The 24,482-nt window shown below is 39.5% G+C and overlaps 1 protein-coding gene across 7 annotated transcripts in view; it reads right to left on the reverse strand.

Moving 5' to 3' along the window:
- The window catches only part of DLG2 (discs large MAGUK scaffold protein 2), a 1,498,860-nt gene that overhangs the window by 524,609 nt on the left and 949,769 nt on the right, over positions 1-24,482 (reverse strand). The window lies entirely within an intron of this gene.

A 24,482-nucleotide genomic window follows, 5' to 3' on the forward strand; every position in this document is an offset into this window, starting at 1 on the left:
TGAAGGTAATTAGGCAATAAACCACATATTTTACTCTTGAATATATACACTTATGTCCCATTACTTTGTGGGAATACAGCTTTTCGAAATAGAAGTCCTGGTCCTGCAAGCCTTCCACACGCAAACACTTGATTTGCCTCCCATTAAAGTCACTGGGAAAACTGACATTGACTTGACTCGTGCAGGATTAAGGCCAGAAAGCCCAGTTGAAATCAATGGTAGTTCTGGACATGGCAGACCTGAAAAAGACAGGTTGCTGAGATACATCATTTGAGTTTGCTTATTAAGATTCTACTTTGTGGACTTGACACAAATATTTAAATAATTTCCAAGCTGTACAATTCCATGGGAATGCATCTCTAGAAGCTCTTCCCACAAATGGCAGAAGGATTATTAATTATTCACTGCCTTACAAGCTCAAATACACTATGCAATAATATTGACTGCCAGATGAGAAATTCATTGTTCTTACTGGAAAAATAATTCACTGATAAACCCACTGAAATACAGCATCTTGTTTACAACACTAACCTAGGGCAAAAACATGACAGAAGATCCTTACAATGGACACATGAATTACAAAAAAAACATTAACATGCCAATTCATTTCCTCAATTTAATTTGAATCTCAAAACAAATTAAATTGTACAAAATGCAAAAGTACCAAGAATGGGACGTGCCAGGCAAGAAATTATTCAATAAAATGGATGTTACTAGTTGAAGTAGCGGACTAGGACATGGATTTTCTCTCCTTGTGCAAGCCCACTTAACCTCTCTTCCTCATCTGTTAAATGGAGATAATACCCTGAAGAGACGTCCTCTGGTTGTGCAGATTAATCAAGTTTAGTTAAGTGTCTTGTAAATATAAAGTGTAAATAAGTATAATAAATAATCTCTTAAAAGAACTGTTGTTAAAAAATTGCTCACTTTCTCATTTTCACCATATAATTATGAAAATAAATCAATTGGAATATTTTACTTACATTTCAGTGTATAGTATACAGGAGTCATTGTCTGTATGAAATTTTAGTTTATACTGACTTCAAAAGTTTTTATTTAGCCTGTTATAAAACTAGGCAAATAGCTAGATGAGTTGATGTCCGTCCTGGAAGACCTCTGCATATCCCTGTTTGAGAACCACTCTTCTAATGTATGTAGGTATTTCTAATGTGAACATTGCTATCAGGTTCATAAGTCAACCAAACAAAACCTTATGCTTTACTATAAAATATTTAACTTGGTTTAATTTACTTTCATTAAAAGAATGCATATTGGCCTCAGAATTATGCAACAATCTCAGGTATCAATTTTATTTTTTGTAAAGATGTAGATATGTTTTCACCTGTGATCCAAGCTTTGGTAAATCCTGAATGCAATAATATAGATTTACAACCCCAGAACCCTCCCCCACCCTGCCCCCCAAAAACATGACACTAACCAAAAAAAATCCCAAATCAAAACAAAAAGGGGAAAGTTTTTAAGGTCAGGCTTGACAAAGCCCTGGCTGGGATGATTTAATTGGGGATTGGTCCTGCTTTGAGCAGGGGGTTGGACTAGATGACCTCCTGAGGTCCCTTCCAACCCTGGTATTCTATGATTCTATGATTCTCTCTATCAATGTTATAGAGGGCGAAAATTTATGAGTTTAACCTGTATAAGCTTTATAAAGGGTAAAACGGATTTATTTGGGGTTTGGACCCCATTGGGAACTGGACATCTGGGTGGTGGAGACAGGAACACTTCTTAAGCTGTTTTCAGTTAAGCCTTCAGCTTTTGTGGGACGTTGTTCAGACCTGGGTCTGGGTTTGTACCAGGCAAGCATGTCTGGCTCAAACCAGGCAGGGTTCTGGAGTCCCAAGCTGGCAGGGAAAATGGATTAGAAGTAGTCTCAGCACATCAGTTGGCAGTTCCCAAGGGGGTTTCTGTGATCCAACAGATGCAAGGATTTTATTTGGCTTTAGATGGGGTTTGATGTAAGATGACTACTGATTTGCACACATGTGAACTGGTTGTGGTGAGTGTGCACTAGGTTTGTAAGTGTGAAGACTGTTGTGGTCTGTATTGCATGAATTAGGTTAGAAACCAACTGCTTTCTTCCTATGTACAGAGTGTGTGTGTGTGTGTGTGTATAATATATATATTTTTAAAATAATTCCTGGGGCTGTGATTCACGACCATTAATGTGGAATTAAAGTTTAGAGATCTATCAAACTATGGCAGAAAGCCCTAATGTCAAAGTATAGTCTTTTTTCCTAAAGCCTCAAGGTTTAGAAAGCCAACATTTGAACAACACACTATAACCTTCAAATATCAGATATTCATAAACATATCGCCAACTTCTGTTTTGCTGCTGAAAATGAATTGCTAAGACAAAAAAATGAAAATGTAATGGACATATTCTCTAGGTGGTTCTGAATAGAGCAAAACTAGACAAGTCATGGCATATCAAAGGAAAACAAGAACTAGTATATCAGAGTAGCACAGATGAATGACTCTTGGTCAGATAACTTCCAAAATGCACACACCATCATGGAGGTAATTCCAATGAAATGCAAGCACAAGACCATGTGAGCTAATATAGTATGTTAGTGCATGCACATATGTTCACGGAGTGTCACAGACCCAAAGATTTTGGTCAGACATCCATAAAATATTCAATATTGTGTATAATTACAAACCCATTATTATTATTAAATAGTATTCATTTATATTATAGCAGTGCTGAAAGGCCTCAGTCAGGATTGGATCCTTCTGGTACGGGATGCTGCACAATCACAGAAAGTCCCTGTCCCATAGAGCTTACACTCTAAGAAATGCACCTTAATTTATCAAATAAAGATATTCATACAGTTTATAAAAAACAGGAGCATTATCAGGCTGTTTCACAAGAGAAAACCCTATACTTTTCAGGTGCCTACAGTCTATAAATGTGATTAGCTCACCACTCTGTGCATCTGAGGTGTAAGTTACTGTAAGTAATTTTAGGTCCAGCCCTTCTTATGGTTGCAGCACAAGAGAGGAAAGTCAAGAGTCAACGCTAAGTTTCACAGCTTGACAACAACACTCATATATTTGAAGCCCTAGTTATTATTGGGGGATTTTTCCCAAATGCTTGGCCAGAACATGTTTAGTTTTGGTCAAGAGATATGTGGTAGAACAACTGACTGGAAACCATCACTAGGGTGACCAGATGTCCTGATTTTATAGGGACAGTCCCAATATTTGGGGCTTTGTCTTATATAGGTGCCTATTACCCCCCTCACCCTCTGTCCCAATTTTTCACACTTGCTATTCACCCTAACCGTCACTCAAGGGACATTACCAACAGTGCCTTAGAACTGATATAACTTGACATTCTAACAAGCAAACAGGCCAAAGAAAGCCACCTCTTACTCTGAGGTGAGCATGAGAGGAGGAGGAACAAACAGGTCAGAGGGCGTAATTATACACAATGGCTTAGATGTGGATAAATGTTGTCAAGCGTTTGACATTTAGCCCAAGCTATCTCACTCCATGAGGATATGTAATTGACCTTGCTTCTTTCCTCAAAAGGTGGTTAGTTTGGGTGCTTTAAGGGGAGTTTTGCTATTTATGAAGGGGACTAAATTAAAGTAACCTGCTAATGTTGGATGAATTATTTACTTATCAGAAATTAGCTGTGTTTTTAGAAGATAATGCTACATTTCTAACTCAATGAGAATGATGTTGTGCCCAAGCTTCAAAGTACCCAGGATTCAAAGTACTCAGAAATATTTTGTGCAGATAAATTCATAATAGCACACTGGTACATTTATTGCATTTCTGTAATGGCAAAAATCTCCTAGTCTTGTGCTTTATTATATTAGATGAGGCATGTTTATAATCACCCAGAGATGCTCTGCTTATCTTTTTTTTGACTGATAAATTAAAATACTGTATCACTGGGATGATAAAATATAAGGATTTGATCATGCTAGTATTGTGGATAAAAAGGCATACGAAAAAGGTGATATCAAAAACACGCTCTTGGAATTTTATAAAGTGATACAGATATCTTGAGACTGTTACCCTTATGATTTGCCTTCATCCTTCTATTAATATTGACATAAATCAAAGCTTCTTATTATGTTTAGTTTTATTTTCCAGAGGGCCGTGTTTTGGCTAAAGCATGAGCAGAGTTTTGCTAAAAATTAATGTTCAGTTTTATGATAGCTGAAAAACGTCAAACTGATTATCTGGTGCCACAAGTACACCTTTTCTTTTTGTGAATACAGACTAACACGGCTGTTACTTTGAAACCTATCTGGAGTGAGGAGTACTTCTATCTGCTTTTATTAGCAATTACCTATTACCAATCAGAAAACTAGTCCCCTACACCAACTAGGTCCCAATTTTCATCTACACTGATTCTGTTTCTTTTGACTGCATGGTCTTAGTAGTTGTCTTTGCACCACATTCTTTATACCCTACAAGACTGCCAAATTCATGTTACAGAAGTGATCATAGGGCACATTTGTTCTTTAAGAATTTTCATTTTGCTGCGTAATCTTTTTGAATTTCACAGTTCTAGCTGGCAGTATCAGATATTTTTACATACTTTTGGGAATGAAAATTTAAAAGTCCTTCATGATTTCTGCAATCAAATCAATGGGGTCAAAAATATTCCTTCAGTCATCCTTTATCTTTGGCTGCAGTCCTTCATTAATCTTCAGAACTACTTTACAGTTGGCAAGAAATGTGCTAATCTCTTTTCATCATTTTTATTTTTTTAAGTAAAGTGTCTTTGCCTCTATCCACAAACATATAGAAAATAGTCTACTAAATTCTTTGGTAATTTTATCAAGGACAACAATCAGTTTTCAAATATGATTCTGCTTTTTCCAAGTACCATAGAGAGCTTGCCAGAAAACTGTCAGATCAATCCTCATTTTCAAAGAGAGACTGAGTGCATTTTTATGTGGTTCCTATCCAAGATTCCAGGCATTTCTTTTTAATCTCAGCTTGTAACATTCCACATCCTTTCCCCCCCCAATATTTCCTTTAGGAAACAAAGAGGCAATTTGTTAACCCCCTTGAAGGAAAGAATAAATTACATATGTTAAGGCATTTCTTGCTTGTAAAACCACAAGACAAGCTGTTATATAAACATATACGTGTGGAGGAGAATAAAAAACCCCCAAGGAAATACCCGCTGTACGGTTCTTAAAAATATATATATACATGGCACCAAGTGTAGGGCTCTCACAGGCTTCAACACCACAAACGCCTCTACCTGATAACTGCAATCATCAACTCCACTGCCTCTGCCAAGTTAAAGAAAACGGATACTTGTGCATTCAACAGAAGGCTACAGCACACACAGCAACAAGCCTTTTCATCACATACCAGTTATGGAAGAGATCACTTTGACCTCATTGCAAAGTTAGCAGGGTTCACAGAAGTTCCACCTGTTAGTCAACAATCTAATGGTTTGCTGCTGCAGGGTCATTAACAACAAACTGTATGCTGCTCATGTGACTTCCTCCTTGCTATGTCAAATGGGAGAAAGTTAAGGCCTTTTATTCAGTTGATCATTCTTTCTTCCTCACATGCTGCTTCTCTGTTTCTGCAACCTTATGCAGCCCACCTCTTCTCTCTGGAAACCTCATCCATTCACAAAATGATTGGTACAACCCCTATACAGTGGATTCTCAGTTCCCTCTCTTTCCCCAACCACTCTCCCTTTACCAATTCGCACATCTCCAAATGTCTCCAACATCTCCTCCTGGATGCTCTGCTGCAATCTCAAACTCATTCTTACCAAAACGAAATCTATTTTTCTTCTTAGTCCTCATGCAGCACCTTTTCTTTGCACCCTCCACAACTCTCCATTGCTCAGTTTCACAACTTCTGTATCTTCTTTGACTTTTCATTCCTTTTCACATCATGTCAGGACTTATGTCCTGCTTCATCCTCCTCAATATCCCCCTAATCCTCATTTTTCTCATTCTCCATCAAATCACGAGCGTTGATCAATTCCTGCTCTGATTACAAGATTCTTCACCTTTCTGAGCTGTCTGCATCTCACTACTTCTTCTCTATCCAATACCACCAATAACACCATCTTCTCTCATAGCTCTCCTTAAATTATTGCAACTGCATCACCTCCCCACCTTGCATTCCTTCACTAACTTAATTTCACCAGAAACCTAACCCAATCTTTGAATATCTTTATTCTCATTTCATCGTAGTCTTTCCATTGTCCACACTCCTCACAATCCCCTTTCCTTTGACTACTTTCATTCTCAGTTTTGCTCCTTCTTTTATGCTGTCTCCTCTGACTGGACAAGTTTCTTACTCCCTGCATGAAGACTGCACTATCATTCAGATTACTCCCATGCAACTCCTTCCAGGTACCCTTGCTACCTTAACCTGCTCACCAGTAATCTCTCCACTTCGTCCACTATTACACTGGGTTTTGTCTTGTCTTCGTTGTCTATATTGTATGGATTGTAAGCCACTCTGGAGGATGTGTATTTCTTCATGTTTGTAAAGCACAATTAAATATACATAATGATGATGAAGAATTTAACTCACAGCCTCACCATGACTACATCCATAAGAGCTTCCTCTACAACCCATAAGCATGTAGTCACATTTTATCTAGCTGAATGAAACAACATAGGAACTCACAACATAGTCTACTACACAGGCTTATGCTGTTGAAACATCACTTAATGCATTTTGCTTGATGATTTCCTGACATCCCTATATCTTAAAGCTCTTCTGTAGGATACCTTTAACTTACTTACTAATGGTCACTGCTGACTACTAAAACACACACTGATCACTACATTTTCTCAAATGGAACAGACACCGATTTGTTTCCACAATCATGTCATTCCGTTCACACGCAGCAGCCATTTCCAGAAGTACATTCAGCAGAACTGGGTACTAGTTTTCTTTCAATGACATTTGGCCTTGGAAAAGTATCCAGAACTTTCGCAGTAAAAAGGAAAGCAGGTCTCAAGTAAATGACTTTGTAGGTGTTCAATATCACCAGGTTCTTTTGTGTGCCATTCATTGCATTTACTAGACAGCTTCATAACAGTTTTCACTCAGTTTTCACTCTGTTATATACTTCTGATATTGTTGATGCCCCAACGTAAGATTAAGCATAAACTTTCAGTATGTCAAGATCCATCACAATCTTAGAGCACTATCCATCAGTTTTTCAATTTCTATACACATACATTTCTGGAAGAACATCAGTACTTTAAGATCACAATTTATGTACAAAATAGTCAACGGGAGTTGCTACTGTTTCAATGACCTTGCTTCATCAACTAAGAGTGCAAAGTTGATGTGTCCTTGGACTTATTTGGATATTCTTTTCCAAATGGTAAATGCTATTTGTCATTCAGAGATTAGTAATTTTCTTTGGAATTACAATGTTTAAAAGCCAGAGAATAATTTAAAAACAAAACCACAACAACTGAGTTTATTAAAAGAGATAAGCACCTGGTCAAGGTGGAGTCTACTCTACATTTACGAATAAATCCACCCCATATCAACTGACAAAACCTTAAACCAATAAAAGCAGACAGATGTATTACACTGAAAATGTACCAAAGCTTAGAAACTAATTACAACTTGATGTGGTATCTCTCATAACGATAAAACGAGTAGTCATCATGAACCTTGCACCTTGGACAAACGCACATCTTCATATAACATGAACCAGTCCCAAACTCAAACACCTTTTTTATTTTAAGTAAGATTATCTAGTCTCCTGCCCCTTGTTATACTACAAAATTCCCAGTAGGAAGCATATTAAAACCCTGAGACTAACTGTATAAGACACAGGCACTCAGGGCATTGAAAAAAGAGAGATGCCAAGGGAAAAGTTTCCCGCATACAGTCCCTATCTAAGTTTGTAAAACTGTGCCCCTAGTAACTGAGTGGCTTTAAAACTTTTCCCATTTTTCCATAGATAAGGTTATCTGTATAAAGAATAATGCAATGCAGATTCTAGGGTTACATTACTGAGGTATGTGAGGCCACTGAGAACTTGTTAAGGGTGACCATCAGACTGTATTTATGTACAAATGGAGCAGCAGCCTCACATAGAGTTGCAGAAATAAAGTCTAGTTGCCAGGTTTGCCGGCCTCAACTCTATAACACCATTACCAATGCAAAGTTGTTCCCTTGAGTGCTTTGTGGTCTTCAAATGCTTTGTACAATCCTATTTTAGATATGACTCAAATGGTGGAGCTTACTCTGCTTTCCTTGTGTGGTTATTCCACAATCTAACAGATGTTACTATTAGTAAATTATTTCTGATCCTCATCCTAAACTTTCCTTTGTTTAATTTACCCCCTTACTCCTCATTATACCACCAGCCCTTCCCCACCCTTCCCACAGCCTTGAGCAACTCACAACATCCTTATCTCAATTTCGCCTTCTAATGGGAACACTACCACTTAATGACCATGTTCACAGGGGTGCTATGCAGATTAATGACTGTAAAGCATCTTGAAGCTGTAACATTTTTTACATGTGCCTAATATTATTATTGTAGCTCAACAGGTTTGACCAACACACTGTTAAAACCTCTCATCACTCATGTTACTCTTTAATGAAAGCGAAAGCCTTAGTAGGCCTGCTAACAAGCAGGCTAAAGAATTGTGGACAAGAAATTAAGCTTCAAGCATTCAGTAATAACTAAGTCAAAAACAAAATAAATAATCACCTCAAAATAAAAACAGTGCAACTAGAAAGCAAAAAAAATATATAAACCTGGAATATGTTTGGGTAATTTACATTCTGGCATTGGGATTATGAACAAACTGTCATTTGTGTAGAGAAACTTCTGCTAAACTTACCTGCACAGACTTACAAACAAAACTCAAAAAGAAAAGGAGTACTTGTGACACCTTAGAGACTAACAAATTTTTTTGAGCATAAGCTTTCGTGGGCCACAGCTCACTTCATCGGATGTATTCAGTGGAAAATACAGTGGGGAGATTTATATACATAGAGAACATGAAACAATGGGTGTTACCATACACACTGTAAGGAGAGTGATCACTTAAGGTGAGCTATTACCAGCAGGAGAGTGGGGGTTGGGGGGAGAGGCGGGAAACCTTTTGTAGTGATAATCAAGGTGGGCCATTTCCAGTAGTTGACAAGAATGTCTGAGGAACAGTGAGGGGTGGGGGGCAGAACAAACAAGGGGAAATAGTTTTACTTTGTGTAATGACCCATCCACTCCCAGTCTCTGTTCAAGCCTAAGTTAATTGTATCCAGTTTGCAAATTAATTCCAATTCAGCAGTCTCTCGTTGGAGTCTGTTTTTGAAGTTTTTTTGTTGAAGAATTGCCACTTTTAGGTCTGTAATCGAGTGAACAAAGAGATTGAAGTGTTCTCCAACTGGTTTTTGAATGTTATAATTCTTGACGTCTGATTTGTGTCCATTTATTCTTTTACATAGAGACTGTCCAGTTTGCCCAATGTACAGCAGAGGGGCATTGCTGGCACATGATGGCATATATCACATTGGCAGATGTGCAGGTGAACGAGCCTCTGATAGTGTGGCTGATGTGATTAGGCCCTATGATGGTGTCCCATGAATAGATATTGGACACAGTTGGCAACAGTCCCAAATTCAAACACCTTTTGAGTTAAATGCATAGCATGCTTCCTCAAAGGAAGATTGTGTTATTATATAAAAAGAAAGGCAACAAATGTTCTAAGAATGTTTTTCATGTACAAACATCTACTGTGACGCATGGCTAGAAAGGGTTAAACATCCTGCAAAATAAATAACCCACAGAAGAAGTGGGGAGACAATGTTTGTGTTTTTGTGTATTTACATAATATGAGTAGAGTGGACAGTTGTAATCAACAGTCCCTGTCTATGCTATATTCTGATAATTCAGAGGTCAAAAGAACATCCTATCATGTAAATTAATTGTAAACATGAGATATCTCAGTATTCATCTCTCTTTGAAATGTACTGTGAATGGTGGAGGAACAAGCAAACATGTTAATTCGTATAGCTAAGTACCAGTGATGGACCTCCTTCAAAGTCATCCTAATTACCTTTTGTTCCCTGAGGAATTCCAACTTGTTAAAAGACATGAAATTGTATAAAAGATATTTGGGTCCTGATTCTGTCATCTCAGATCTGCTTAGACTTCATCAGGGGAAGTTTGAGTTGCAAGACTGAGGTCCCAGTTATGCTGGTACACCCTGGATATGAGATTTGGACTATGACCTATGAACTGAATTCTGAAGGAACTCTTTGCAACTACAAAGCAATATACATACAGCACTCATGTCTGTATGTATATTGATCTTTTAACCCCGCTCTTTCTCTCGTTTTTTAATAACTTTTAGTTTAGTTAATAAGAATTGGCTGTAGTGTGTATTTGGGTAAGATCTGAAACATTCATTAACCTGGGAGGTAATGTGTCCAATCCTTTGGGATTGGAAGAACCTTTTCTTTTATATGATAAAATAAGATTTACAGACATTTTCCTCATATTCATGTGGGTACCTAGATGGAGGCCTGAGGCTGGATCACTTTAAGGAAAATGTGTTGTTTGGATTTCTGAGTAACCAGTAAGGTAATAAAGAAGCTATTTTATGCTGGCTTGGTAAATCTAAGTATTGGAATATCCACCAGCTTTATGGGGATTGTCTGCCCCATTCTTTGCAGTTTACCCTCATTGAATGACCACAGCTGGCTCCCCACTAGGACCCAGTCACACAACAGAGAAATAACACTTAGGAAACATTTAGCATGGTAGTATGCAATACATTTTTTATCATTTAAAGTACTGTATTGTCTCTTATCCGAAGCATAAAATGGTTCTGCATATGACATCAACTATCTTTGGTGTCTTCTCTAAGGGTGTCTGAATATTAAAATTCATTATTTCCATATCTAACCTGTAAAATGAAAGGTACCAGAGATATGGGCAACATTCTGCTTCTGTCTGGAGGATCATGATTTATAAAACCATTCCAGGTAATTTCATATTAATGTGAGCTGTTGTAATAATTGAGGCCTTGTAGGCCTTCTTTAATTATTAGCTTAACTGGTGAAAAGTGAGTATCGGTTCATGATTTGTTACAATGACCTGTTATATAAAATTGTTTCAGAAAAGATGTGAGAAGGAGACAGAAAGATTGAATTAATTTAAACAGATAGGGTCTACTATACCACGCAAAGACCATGTTAAGATTATGACTGTTAAACAAGTGGCATAGCGGATCAGAAACCAATTCACCAAAATTGGTGTGTTGGAAATTAGGTCTCATTAATGGACAAAACATCGAGAGAATGGATTATTCCATCCATTGTCTTTTGGGGACCCTTAAAAAAAAAAAGAGAGACTTTGGGAAAAGAGAAAAAAATTTTACCCTCACCACAGCTCTAGCAGAAGGACTGTTGGTGTGATACCAGAACTTGATATTGCAGTGGGGATGCCTGATTATCATCACTGCACCAGCAAGGACTCCAAACTGACAAATGTGAGATTCTACTGTTTTCTTCTCCCTCATGTGCTCCTTTCTGCGCCCCCATCTTCCTCTAGTCCTATCTCTCTCTCTCCCCGATTTTCACCTGATCCTGAACAACTGTACTGCACAGTGCTCCCATGTGAGATGAGATGGCCCATCCAGTTCTGCTTGGCCTGAAGAGGACCAGTGAAGGAGAGGGACCTAACTAAACCGAACAGATAATGTCCCTGACTGGGAGATGAACCAGGGTCCAGAGCAACAGCTGTGGTAGTCGACCTACAAACTTAAAGCATCCATCCATGACTGATCAGCCACCCTGCATCCTGAGAACATAAACAAAAGCTGTGTTTCCCCCATCTTTAATATCCTCCAAAAAAGGACTTTGATAGGTTTTGATTATGTTTGTTTGGCAAAAACAATCAATTTCAATACTCTTGACCTCATTATGATTCTTTTCCTTTTGTGTGTTTCAATCAATACATTTCTAACTCTTGGCATGAATTTTATAGTGTGTTTGCCATGGTACTAAGCAGGCTGAAGTCTCTATACATCAAACCACAAATATCATTAAACCAGCATTAAATAATGTTAATACCTTTAGCTCTTTGGGCCCATATATTCCATCTAAATATATACAACAGGTTTTCAAGGTCATTTTTGGTTCTTCTGTAAATATCATTCTGTCATAAAATGTCCTAAAGACCCCAGGGCTATTACACTGATTTTCCTGAATAGAAATTGAGCCCCATTGTACCTAACAGGAAAAAAGTCTCTGCCCCCAAAGAATTTTCATTTCATACAGAAAAAACAGACAAGGAGGTCACAGAAAGGAGTAAAATTCCACAATTAACAGATGGGTTACTGAGACATGGAAATATAAAGGCTCCAGCCCTGAAACTGGCTCCACATGGTTGGATCCATGCACCTGCCCAAAGCCACAATGACTTCAGAATTGGTATTTCAGAAAAAAGTGTGCTTATGTTATAATATTTAGTTAGATTTATTTTTAGCACTCATCTTAGACTGTGGGTGCTTTACAGTAAAACAAGAATTTATACATGCACATTACAATTAAAGGACGTTACCATGTCAAAGGCCAAAATACAAAGTCACGACTAAAGTTGGGAAAGGTTTAGTTAACTTTATTTTACACCTCTGTACTTCTGATTTTCATCACAAACAAGATAGTTGATGAAAACAGGAAGTGCAGAAGTGTACAATAATGAAGCCGAACAAGCCCTCAAAGTTAAGCAAAATTATCTAGATAGAGATACATATACACAACATATTGATTTCAGTGGGTCTCTGTGCAGAGATAAGGATTTACAGAAATAGATCAGATTGCAAGACAGATGCCCATTTGAGCCCTAAAACCAAATCCAACTCACCTTATTTATGAGAGTAATCCCACTGAAATCATGAATATTGTGGGCAGACTTTGGTCTCCAATTTGGAAGCAAACTGGACACATTTCAACAATGTGAGCAGGACACATGAATTCAAGCTTTCTATAGATGCTAGTATAAATGGATATGCAAATATCTGACAATGATACAAGGTACTTTAACATAAAAATGGTTGAGTTTAAACAAGAAAATATTTCTCTCTCTCTATCATGTTTACACAATGCCAGAAACAGGTTGTTATAAAGACCAGGAAGCCCATATCTTCACTTTCTTCAATGCGGAAAGTTGACCAGAAAAAGATTAGTAAGACTTATTCTGACTTAGCATTTGAGCAAATGTATATATAAAAAAAAACCCACAGTGCCTCGGAAAGGGATATAGAAATAAAATAGTATCTAGAGCAGCAACAGTAAATTATGTTTGTCTTCCTCTAGGAGAACTAACCGAGACAGGCCATATGGATTTTATCTTGTGCGGAGAATGAGAAAGCACTATCAAAACAGCATTAGTCTGCTTCCACTATAGGGTAAGCTCATGAGGAGCATGAAAGTACAAAAAACCCTTAAATTACAGGGATTAACTTCTCTTCTGTACCTTTCTTGCCAAATTGTAACTCAGTACCTCTGACGCAAACCCAGAGTAGCTATGCTTACTTCTTGTTTCAGTTACCACAGTTTAAATACACAGTAACTCAACCGAACTGAGACTCAAACATCTGTTCAACACTAATTTTGTTCTGATCACATTATTGCCCAATAAAACTGAGTGTAGAATGAAGCAAAACATAACACTTTAGTAGAAACAAAAAGGGAAGTTTTCTGTTCAGCTGAAGCGGAGCACAATGTGTCAGTCAGGAAGGAAGAAAAGATGCTTGGTTCCAAGAGAACCACAGATATTATCATCTTGACACATGATGAATTATAGGAATAAAACCTGGGGAGCAGGTTGAGCATATTAGCATAGGATACATAAACAGTACACCTCAATGGCAGTTTCTCATTATTAGCCATCTCCACTAACTGCCAAATTACCATATGCAGGCTGCTTGGAATTCTATTAGTTTCAATAGAGTCAATCTACCGTAGAAAATTCAGATCAGTTATTCATGAAACTCAGATAACTGGTATAACCATGAAGGCTCTTCTTTCTCTATATGATTTCCTATGTGCAGATCTAGGCTGCCTGAACACTGATTAAAAGTATCATTTACCATCTAGGCTGACAGGAGCACTGATTCATCATTTTACTGAAATAGGTAGCAAGCCTTTTTAGAGTACAATAAAACACTCCAAAGATCAGTCAAGTTGGTCACAAGTAGAACCAACGAACTTCCCAAAGTTCGAAGGGCAGATTTTCAGCTGGGGTAAACTGTTCGCTGTCAGATTATGTACTCTCAGGGGAGAAACTGCTTTCCCACTGCTAAACTTTTCAAGTTGCACTTTATAAAGTGAAACATAAATCAGTTGCCGCTGCAGAAGGGGAAAAAAAAAAGTCCTTCAATCAGTTAGAATATACCTATACTTTTAAGTGATGGAGTCCTCAAAAATTAAATTCTTCCATTTCTAAGAATGTGTTAGAGCAGGACTTTTCACTTCTATTCCTAGCCACCATTAGTTTGCTGTGCAACACTAGACAATAGTTTTCTCTGTGTTCCTCAGTTTACCATATGCAAATAGATGTAATACTCCTGACAAAAAAGTGCATTAACCATTGTGTGCAAAGTGCATTGAGATCCTCAGAAATAAGGTCCTGTAGAAGGGCAGTTTCTTCTTTCCTAGGCCATGTCTACACTGCCACTTACGTTGGCAAAACTTACGTCGCTCAGGGGTGTGAAAAAACCACACTCCTGAGCAACATAAGTTTCACCGGCATAAGTGGTAGTGTGCACAGTGCCATGCTGGTGAGAGAGTTTCTCCAGCTGACAGAGCTATGCCACTTGTGGAGATGATTTTATTATGTTGACAGGAGAGCTCTCTCCCATCGGCATAGAATGTCTGTATGAGCGATCTTACAGCGGCATAGCTGCATCGGTACAGCTGTGCTGCTGTAAGTTTGCTAGCGTAGACATGGCCTTCAACTGATAAGACAATGATGTCTGAACTGACGCTTCTTATGCTGCCAATATTCCAGTCTCAAAGTTAAAGATTCAGCAGGTGAGGGGTAGGGTGGGGATCTCGGTTCAGAAAGGACTCAGCAGATGGAGGCCTCCAGTTTGTCCTTCCAAAACAAGAGAGCAGCACTCTAGCGCTTCTGTTTTTCCCCTCTCTTTGGTCCAAGCCAACATGAGGAAAGAAAAGTCCTGCGTTTCAGCAATGCTCTAGACCTTCTCCATGTTGTTCCCCACTCTATACTCTGAGCTGTTCGGTAGGTGCTGCTCTTGCTTCAATGAGCCCCATCTATACTCCCTTGTGGTCCAGCTAGTGTCACTCTAGCATCTGGTACACCACTCTATCATCCTGAAGGTCCAATGAGCCTCACTACACAGGTGTTGTGCGTCACTCACACTGCTGTCACTTGCTGCTGAGGCCCATGGAAGCTCTCAACTCCACTCTGGTCATCTCTCCAGCCCCACCATATACCTGGCCTGGAGCCTGTATGGTGCAGGTGGGTACCACCCGCCACCCTCCCACCTTGATTACCACCCCCGCCCACCCCTGGACTCTGGCGTGCTCCCCTCTCCCACACCCTCACACTGCCTGGGGCTTCCTGAGCCTGCAGGAGCAGCTGCAGTCAGTGCTGGGGGAGAGGCACCCCTGTAGCGACTATCTCAAACATGACAGAATTACCAACTTGAGATCATTTCTGCCAGGCTCCAGTACTTGAAACTTTAGTATGACATTGCTGCCTTTGAAATATAGTGAACAGCTCTTTCCAAAACCACATTAAAACCAAGTATATAACTAAAGTAATGATTTACCTGCACTTACTATAACCATCTGCTATGTTACCAAATTCAATTAAGAACAACAATCATATGACAGACGCATTTAAAAGAAAGTTATAGGCTGGGCAAACTCAATCCATGTGTACCCCAGGAGTGCCATCCATCTTTATATTATATGCTTGTCAATTACACATTTAATACATGAGGAATAAAAACCTGAACAAACATATAGAAACGACAGAAAACAAATGTATTTGGTGGGCTGAGAGTGCAGATGTGTTGCATATTCTCTCATTATACGGTCCCTATTTGCAACTGGACACTTTGGATCCACTGATTTTAAGAGACCCATGCAGAGCTCTGTAATACTAACAACATACTTCTTGTTCAGCCATCAAAAGTGGACATAATATCAGAAAATGGCCCAAAGTAGCAGCAAAAAACACCTCATCCAAACTCCCATGAACTTATGTCAGATCCAGGTGTGAACTTCTAGGCTGCCTCTAATCTCCAGTAGGCTGAACAAAATCCCAAACACAGATATCTTCTGTTCCAAATGTTGTAGCTCATGCTAACCAGCACATTAAATAGAATAAAGTTCTTCTGGATGTATTAAAACTGAAATTTAATAGAAGAATATGAACCGGACTCTCCTCAAGACCGGTGAATAACTGCTGATTGGGACAGTGTCTTGCTTAGTACCCTGAAGTACTTCGTAGGCCAAAGCCTAAAAGCATGACACATCACATATGCATGTCCTGTACTGTGGTTTATTTGGAATAGAAGGGCAACTCTCATTTTTTATGAACTATGCTCTTTTGCAGTTCAGTAAGCTACTCTTCCACCTGAGTGTTAATGGCAATCTCTCTGTTGAGCATCTGAAGAAGGTGTTTCTTGACTGATTCTGAAGGCTGGGGTTATTCATTAATAATTTAAGATGGAAAACACCGCGTTTTTTCAGAATAAAAAGAGTCAGGGCACAGGTTACACATGCCTAGGAGATGCTTTACTTGATACATTAACAAGATGCTGATTTTTATACTGAAGGCCAGATTCATTTTGAGTTTTGTGGGGGAGGGGATGTTTTGTTTTTTTCATTTAGTACTTACTAAAGTTTTATGTGTATAGAAAATTTAAAAAGTGAAAAGTAGCATAATTCCCTTATGAAGTACTAATTTTCTATACTACAGAACTGTATTGAGTGTGATTTATAATGAAATTCAGTAATTAGTACTACCTCATGCTACACCCTTTGTGTGAGCGCATGCATGGTGTTTCCAGTACGTATGGTTTTATCTTGAGTCTTGTATTTGGGTGTATTCTCCTAAAGCCACAGTTCCTGGAATCACATGATTAAGGGAAAATTCCAGCTTTAATTTATTTATTTTAACTAGACATTTCTAGCTCTCCTAGAAGCAGTTGTTTGAGAACAGAGGGATAGAATTTAAGGCCTGAAGTGTCTACCAGATCATCTAGTCTGATTTCCTGTGCAACACAGGCCACCAGTGCCACCCAGCACCCACACACTAAAGCCTTAATTAGGTCAGATTATTACAGCCCACAGGAGACCAGACTATTACATGCCACAGGCAGAGAATGGGAGGGACCGAGGTGCACCAGTGCCCAAGACCCCTGCAGTGGCAGGAAATTGATTAAGTGAGACAATCCTAGCAAGTGACATGCACTCAATGCTTCAGAGGAATGTGAAAACTTCCCAAGGTCACTGCCAGTATGACCCGAGGGAAAATTCCTTCCTGATCCCACATCTGATGATCAATTAGACCCTGATCTTGAGAGCAAGAACCAGCCAGCCAAGCACCTGGGAAAGAGAATGCTTCGTGCCACCTCAGAACAGCAGCCCACCCCTTCCAGTATCCCATCTCCAGCTGTGGCCATCTCTGATGCTTCAGAGAAAGGAGACAAAAAGACAACTCAGAGTACAGTGGCGGGGGGAAAAATCCCTGCCTGATCTCTACAGGCTCCAAGCCACAAGAAAGCAAACAAAGAGCTCCCCCCGCCCGCCATTTTTTTTGTTTGTTTGTTTGTTTTAAATCTCATGGTTTCTGTCGTAAATATAAAGGGAAGGGTAATCACCTTTAAAATCCCTCCTGGCCAGAGGAAAAATCCTCTCACCTGTAAAGGGTTAAGAAGCTAAAGGTAACCTCGCTGGCACCTGACCAAAATGACCAATGAGGAGACAAGATACTTTCAAAAGCTGGGAGGAGGGAGAAAAACAAAGGGTCTGTGTCTGTCTGTGTGATGCTTTTGCCGGGGACAGAACAGGAATGGAGTCTTAGAACTTAGTAAGTAATCTAGCTAGGTATGTGTTAGATTATGATTTCTTTAAATGGCTGAGAAAATAGCTGTGCTGAATAGAATGAATATTCCTGTCTGTGTGTCTTTTTTGTAACTTAAGGTTTTGCCTAGAGGGATACTCTATGTTTTGAATCTAATTACCCTGTAAGGTATCTACCATCCTGATTTTACAGAGGTGATTCTTTTTTACGTCTATTAAAAGTCTTCTTGTAAGGAAACTGAATGCTTTTTTCATTGTTCTGAGATCCAAGGGTTTGGGTCTGTGGTCACCTATGCAAATTGGTGAGGATTTTTACCAAACCTTCCCCAGGAAGTGGGGTGCAAGGGTTGGGAGGAATTTGGGGGGGGGGAAAGAGGTTTCCAAACTACGTTTTCTCAGGAACCCAGATAAAGTTTGGTGATGGCAGTGGATGTTCAAGGGCAAAGGGTAAAATAGTTTGTACCTTGGGGAAGTTTTAACCTAAGCTGGTAAAAGTAAGCTTAGGAGGTTTTCATGCAGGTCCCCACATCTGTACCCTAGAGTTCAGAGTGGGGAAGGAACCTTGACAGTTTCTAAATCAGTCTAGTGATTTTGGGCAAGGGCTGAGGAGTTTTTGTACACTTGGCCCCAGCAGTATGTTGCATAGTTGGCCCCAACCCTGCAAATACTTATGACTGTGCTGCTTACAATTAAGAACATTTACAGGACTGGGCCTTAATTGTAATCACATCTGGAAAAAGGCTTTATCAAAAGGGAATAGGGGGAGTCTTATGTTTTGATAGGAGTACAGTCAGGCTCAGGGTTAATCTGAACTCCTCTACTAAGGGGATCTCCATCTGTACCCTCTCTACCCCCCAGTGTCTGTTGACTGAATTCTCTCCCACAGCACTACTCTGGGGGAGCACCGGGCCCTAGCTTTGAAACATACAAGGGCATACTCATTCCTGCGGAAACTAAAATAGGCCCCCAAAAATGTAATTTAGAATTTGCAATTTAATGATTAGCCAGATATTTTGTTAAACATTTTCCTTGGTTAATGGTATGTGCTTAGGACACACATTTATTGAGGGAGAGATGTTCAAAAGTACATAAGAGCACAAACCTTATAGAAAAAAAAATCAATGGGGCATATGGATACTTTAGAAAATCAATTTGTTGGATACTTAGAAAATCTCCCCTTTAATGTGCTATATTTTAAAAGAAAGAAGTATGACATTCACTGGTAGCAAGGTAGAAAAAACAACAGGCATCAGAGAACTAAAATAAATTTGAGTCAGAAATTCCTTTCTGTATTTTTGTTTTCCTTTTTTCGTTTTTATATCCCTATTATGCTCTTAACATTATTCTAAAAACAGGGAGTTCCATCAAAATCATGACAACTGGAATGAAGGCCAAAAATTGCATCCCTTTAACATATTGTTTTCAAGGTTATTAAGTCCACAATCATGTGAACACTCATTTCCAGGATTGAGGCCTAAATCAATAAAAACATTTGGAGGCAGTACTAGATCAGCAAAGCAGAGAATTCTGTATTGAACTAGTGTGTGACTGCCTGCATTTGAATTTCAGAAGTTTAAGATTAACTATAAGCTGACTGTCCTTCTACTCATGCCAGACTCCAAGGGGAAGTTTGTTCAAAGTATTTATCCTCTGAGGATCAAAAAGTGCTTTAAACTGAGATTAACTAAATCCATCCTCTAAATATTCTTGTGAGGTGGATAAGTAGTATATAGAAATCACTTCAGCCACCGATGAAAGGTAGCTACCTCTGTGGTAGAACACAGCAGCTATTTAGCAGAGCACAAAAAGACTACACCACAACAGAAGGGCCAAAAAACATCTTATTAACGGACGCCATGCCATGCTTTGGGAAATTCCAGATCAGAACCTTTTAGCTCAGGATTTTAATGCTCCAATTACCTAAATCTCTATATGTTTGCTTAAAAGTGGTATGCATGCATCATAAAGTTCATGTTCATTAGTTATAAAGTGCCATACAGAACATGGCACTTCACAAAAATATATTAAGCCTGCATCCTTGCACCAAAAGAGCTTACCATCTGGGGCTAGCTTGTAATTGAGCGAGTAACAGGCAGCATGCAGCTGTACTGACCCATGATGAGCCCTGAGTGGCACTAAGTGGGACTCATATTCTCATTGCTTTCTTGCCCACAAAGTTGGAGGGAAATCATTTACTGCAGCCTTTGAAAGGGCGCAACTCCCCCCCCCCCCACGCCACACACACACACTTTCGTGCTTTCTCAGATCTCCTGGCTGGTGGGGAGGAGAGCCAAAACATCACCCAATCCTCACACCTCTATGTCCCCTCCTCACCCACTTGCTCCATGTGGGTAGGAAGGAGAGAGCAATATGATGGAAAGCAATATGGGAAGAAAGAAAAGACTATAGGCCAGGACACATGCTTCTAGCGCTTAATATTTTAACTGATTAAAAATAATATCAATACATCTAAGTGGATTTAGCCCAACAAGAAACATATAAGAAAGGGAAAGAAGCTAAAGATTACATTCAATCCTCAGATAAATATGTGAGGCTCCCCCTGATTTCAGTGAATGATGTATGAGTTTATCCTGGATTAGGTTAGAACTAGCCATTTAGAACCTATACAAATTCTTAAAAGAACTAAATGAGGATTACTCTGCATCAGGGAAACTGAGGTGACTCGCACAGTTTTAAATGAATGCTTCCTATTATAAAAAGGAACTAAAATTTATAGCCAAAGAATACAGAATGAACAAACTCCTACCCATGTTTAATTTTGCTTAAGCTACTGCAGAAGAATTCATTTTGTACCATTAATGTCTCCTATCAAATTAATTCCCACAACTGAAGCTTGGCAAACCAAAGGTTTTCAAGTCACTGAACCGAGAAACAAAGCTAATTAAACTAGTCCCTTTATGATTTCCTGCAGGCTGGAATGTAAGTATGGTATAATAGAAGAATGTAAGTATGGTATAATAGAATAGAGGGCCCTTCCCTTCCCTTCCCTCTGTTCAAAGAAAGGCAGATTGACAAAAACAATCTGCCACATGATGAAAATTTTTTCAAGTTGCCTAGCTGAAAAGGGTTTAACAAGGCACAGATCAATGTCAACAGCACCAAAAGTTTTAATTAATCAATATCTTTCTGATATGAGACAGAGAAATCAGGGCCTACAGAGTGCATACAAAACACACAAGAAAAGGAAAAGTGGTCTTTGGTGAACCACCAAAAACTTGAGACTGCCCTAAAGGTATGTGCAAAAATAACGAGGAGTACTTGTGGCACCTTAGAGACTAATCAATTTATTTCGGCATAAGCTTTCGTGGGCTAAAACCACTTCATCAGACGCATGCAGTGGAAAATACAGTAGGAAGATATTTATATATATATATACACACATACACACACACAGAGAACATGAAAAAATGGGGGTTGCCATACCAACTCTAATGAGACTAATCAATTAAGGTGGGCTATTATCAGCAGGAAAAAAAAAACCTTTTGTAGTGATAATCAGGATGGCCCATTTCAAACAGTTGACAAGAAGGTGCGGGTAACAGTAGGGGGAAAATTAGCATGGGGAAATAGTTTTTTAGTTTGTGCAATGACCCATCCACTCCCAGGCTTCATTCAAGCTTAATTTAATGGCAAAGGGGCATTGCTGGCACATAATGGCATATATCACATTGGTAGATGTGCAGGTGAACGAGCCCCTGATGGCATGACTAATGTGATTAGGTCCTAGGATGGTGTCACTTGAATAAATATGTGGACAGAGTTGGCATTGGGCTTTGTTGCAAGGATAGGTTTCCTGGGTTAGTGCTTTTGTTGTGTCGTGAGTGGTTGCTGGTAAGTATTTGCTTCAGGTTGGGAGGCTGTCTGTAAGCAAGGACTGGTCTGTCTCCCAAGATCTGTGAGAGTGAGGGATCATTTTCCAGGATAGGTTGTAGATCTTTGATGATGCGCTGGAGAGGTTTTAGTTGGGGGCTGAAGGTGACGGCTAGTGGCGTTCTGTTATTTTCTTTGTTGGGCCTGTCCTGTAGTACTGGGTACTCTTCTGCCTCTATCAATCTGTTTTTTCACTTCAGCAGGCGGGTATTGTAGTTTTAAGAACGCTTGATAGAGATCTTGTAGGTGTTTGTCTTTGTCTGAGGGATTGGAGCAAATGTGGTTGTATCTTAGAGTTTGGCTATAGACAATGGATCGTGTGGTGTGTCCTGGATGGAAGCTGGAGGCATGTAGGTAAGTATAGCGGTCAGTAGGTTTCCGGTATAGGGTGGAGTTTATGTGACCATCGCTTATTAGCACCGTAGTGTCCAGGAAGTGGATCTCTTGTGTGGACTGGTCCAGGCTGAGGTTGATGGTGGGATGGAAATTGTTGAAATCATGGTGGAATTCCTCAAGGGCTTCTTTTCCATGGTCCAGATGATGAAAATGTCATCAATGTAGCGCAAGTAGAGTAGGGGCATTATGGGACAAGAGCTGAGCAAGCATTGTTCTAAGTCAGCCATAAAAATGTTGGCATACTGTGGGGGCATGCAGGTGCCCATAGCAGTGCCACTGACTTGAAGGTATTGATTGTCCCCAAATGTGAAATAGTTGTGGGTGAGGACAAAGTCAGAAAGATCAGCCACCAGGTTTACTGTGACATTATCTGGGATACTGTTCCTGTTGGCTTGTAGTCCATCTTTGTGTGGAATGTTGGTGTAGAGGGCTTCTACATCCATAGTGGCCAGGATGGTGTTTTCTGGAAGATCATCAATGGATTGTAGTTTCCTCAGGAAGTCAGTGGTGTCTCGAAGATAGCTAGGAGTGCTGGTAGTGTAGGGCCTGAGGAGAGAGTCTACAGAGCCAGACAATCCTGATATCAGGGTTCCAATGCCTGAGATGATGGGGCATCCAGGACTTCAATGTTTATGGATTTGGGAAGCAGATAGAATACCCCTGGCTGGGATTCTAGGGGTGTGTCTGTGCAGATTTGTTCCTGTGCTTTTTCAGGGAGTTTCTTGAGCAGATGGTGTAGTTTCTTTTGGTAACCCTCAGCGGGATCAGAGGGTAATGGCCTGTGGAATGTGGTGTTAGAATGTGTCATCTGTCAATAACCCTCTCCCTTTATTTGAACAAAATAGGGCAGGTTTTCTGGAAGAAGTTGGTTGCAGTATGTGATGGAGTATATAAACCTCACACTGGGAAAAAAAAGGGGTTAAGAAGCTGCTCTGGGCCCAGGCAGTCCCACCCCTCTCCACCTGGTACATCTTCAAAAAGGACGCAGAGTAGCTCAGTGGCAGGCAGGCAAACAGGGGAGGTGAGGTGATCTAATCTAATCTATGCTCTGAACTGCTCGGAAGGAGCACTACAGGAGCTCTTGCTGCTTGAGCAGTGGAGACACTGATCTGACCAAGCCTGCAAAGGAGAGACTGAAGACCCCGACCTAGTGGGAAGCCCTTGCTGACTTCTGAAGATGTCCACATTAGTTTGACTCCTTACGTGTACCCCTAAAGGGGCAGGCTTAACTGTGTGACCTGGCCAGAGGGCTGAGTTGCTAAAAGAACAGACCATTGCACAGCTGACCAATAGTCAGAAAGGGGAATACCCAGGAGGAAGACAATCTGCCACAACCCAGCCTGACCGCTAAGCAGCACTGCTGGTGAATGTTCCCTTTCACAGTGTACTTAGCATAATTAAGAAAGAAGGACACTGTTACAGATGCTTTACACAGACAACTAGGGAGAAAGTCTCCATGCCCAATGAGCTAACAACTCAATGAGGTAACGAGCAGGCTGGGATGAACAAGAAAAATGGTTTGAACATGCAGCGATATTCAGCATGTGAGTTGTTAGACACTAGTATGGGTTGAAATATACACAGATCATTTTCATAAAAAATATTCAAAATCATTTTAATTTCAAACTGCTTAAAATGGAGCCATTTCTAGAATTTTAAGGAAATCCGTTAAAGGAAATTGATTTTTTTTTAAATTCCTAAAGTAAATTTAATCAAATTGCTATTCACATGTTGTTTACCTCAGTTTTCAGTAAATGAAAAGTTTCAACTGCTATTTTAGTAACAGTTTTATGATGTTTTGAATAAAATATTTTAAAAGGCACAATTTTTGTGATAAATGAAATTTTTTCAACAATGTTGGTAAATTTTCATGAAAATTTGCCTTTAAAATAACTACTATTTTTGGATGAAAAATCTTCTGCTCAACATTTTTTGACCAGCATCATCAGTTACATATGGCTTTCTTGTTGCTTTTTAATTACATTTTATCGTTTCATTGTGGAATGGCAGCTGCCACAAGAAGTGTGTTTTAGGGAGAAGAGGGTAAGGGTGTAGCAGACTAGGCCAGAGAGTGAGGGACAAATTGCAGTAGGATGGTCCAGGGGTTAGATCACAAGACTAGA

This window comes from Eretmochelys imbricata, chromosome 1, assembly GCF_965152235.1.
Source record: "Eretmochelys imbricata isolate rEreImb1 chromosome 1, rEreImb1.hap1, whole genome shotgun sequence".
NCBI lineage: Eukaryota > Metazoa > Chordata > Testudines > Cheloniidae > Eretmochelys > Eretmochelys imbricata.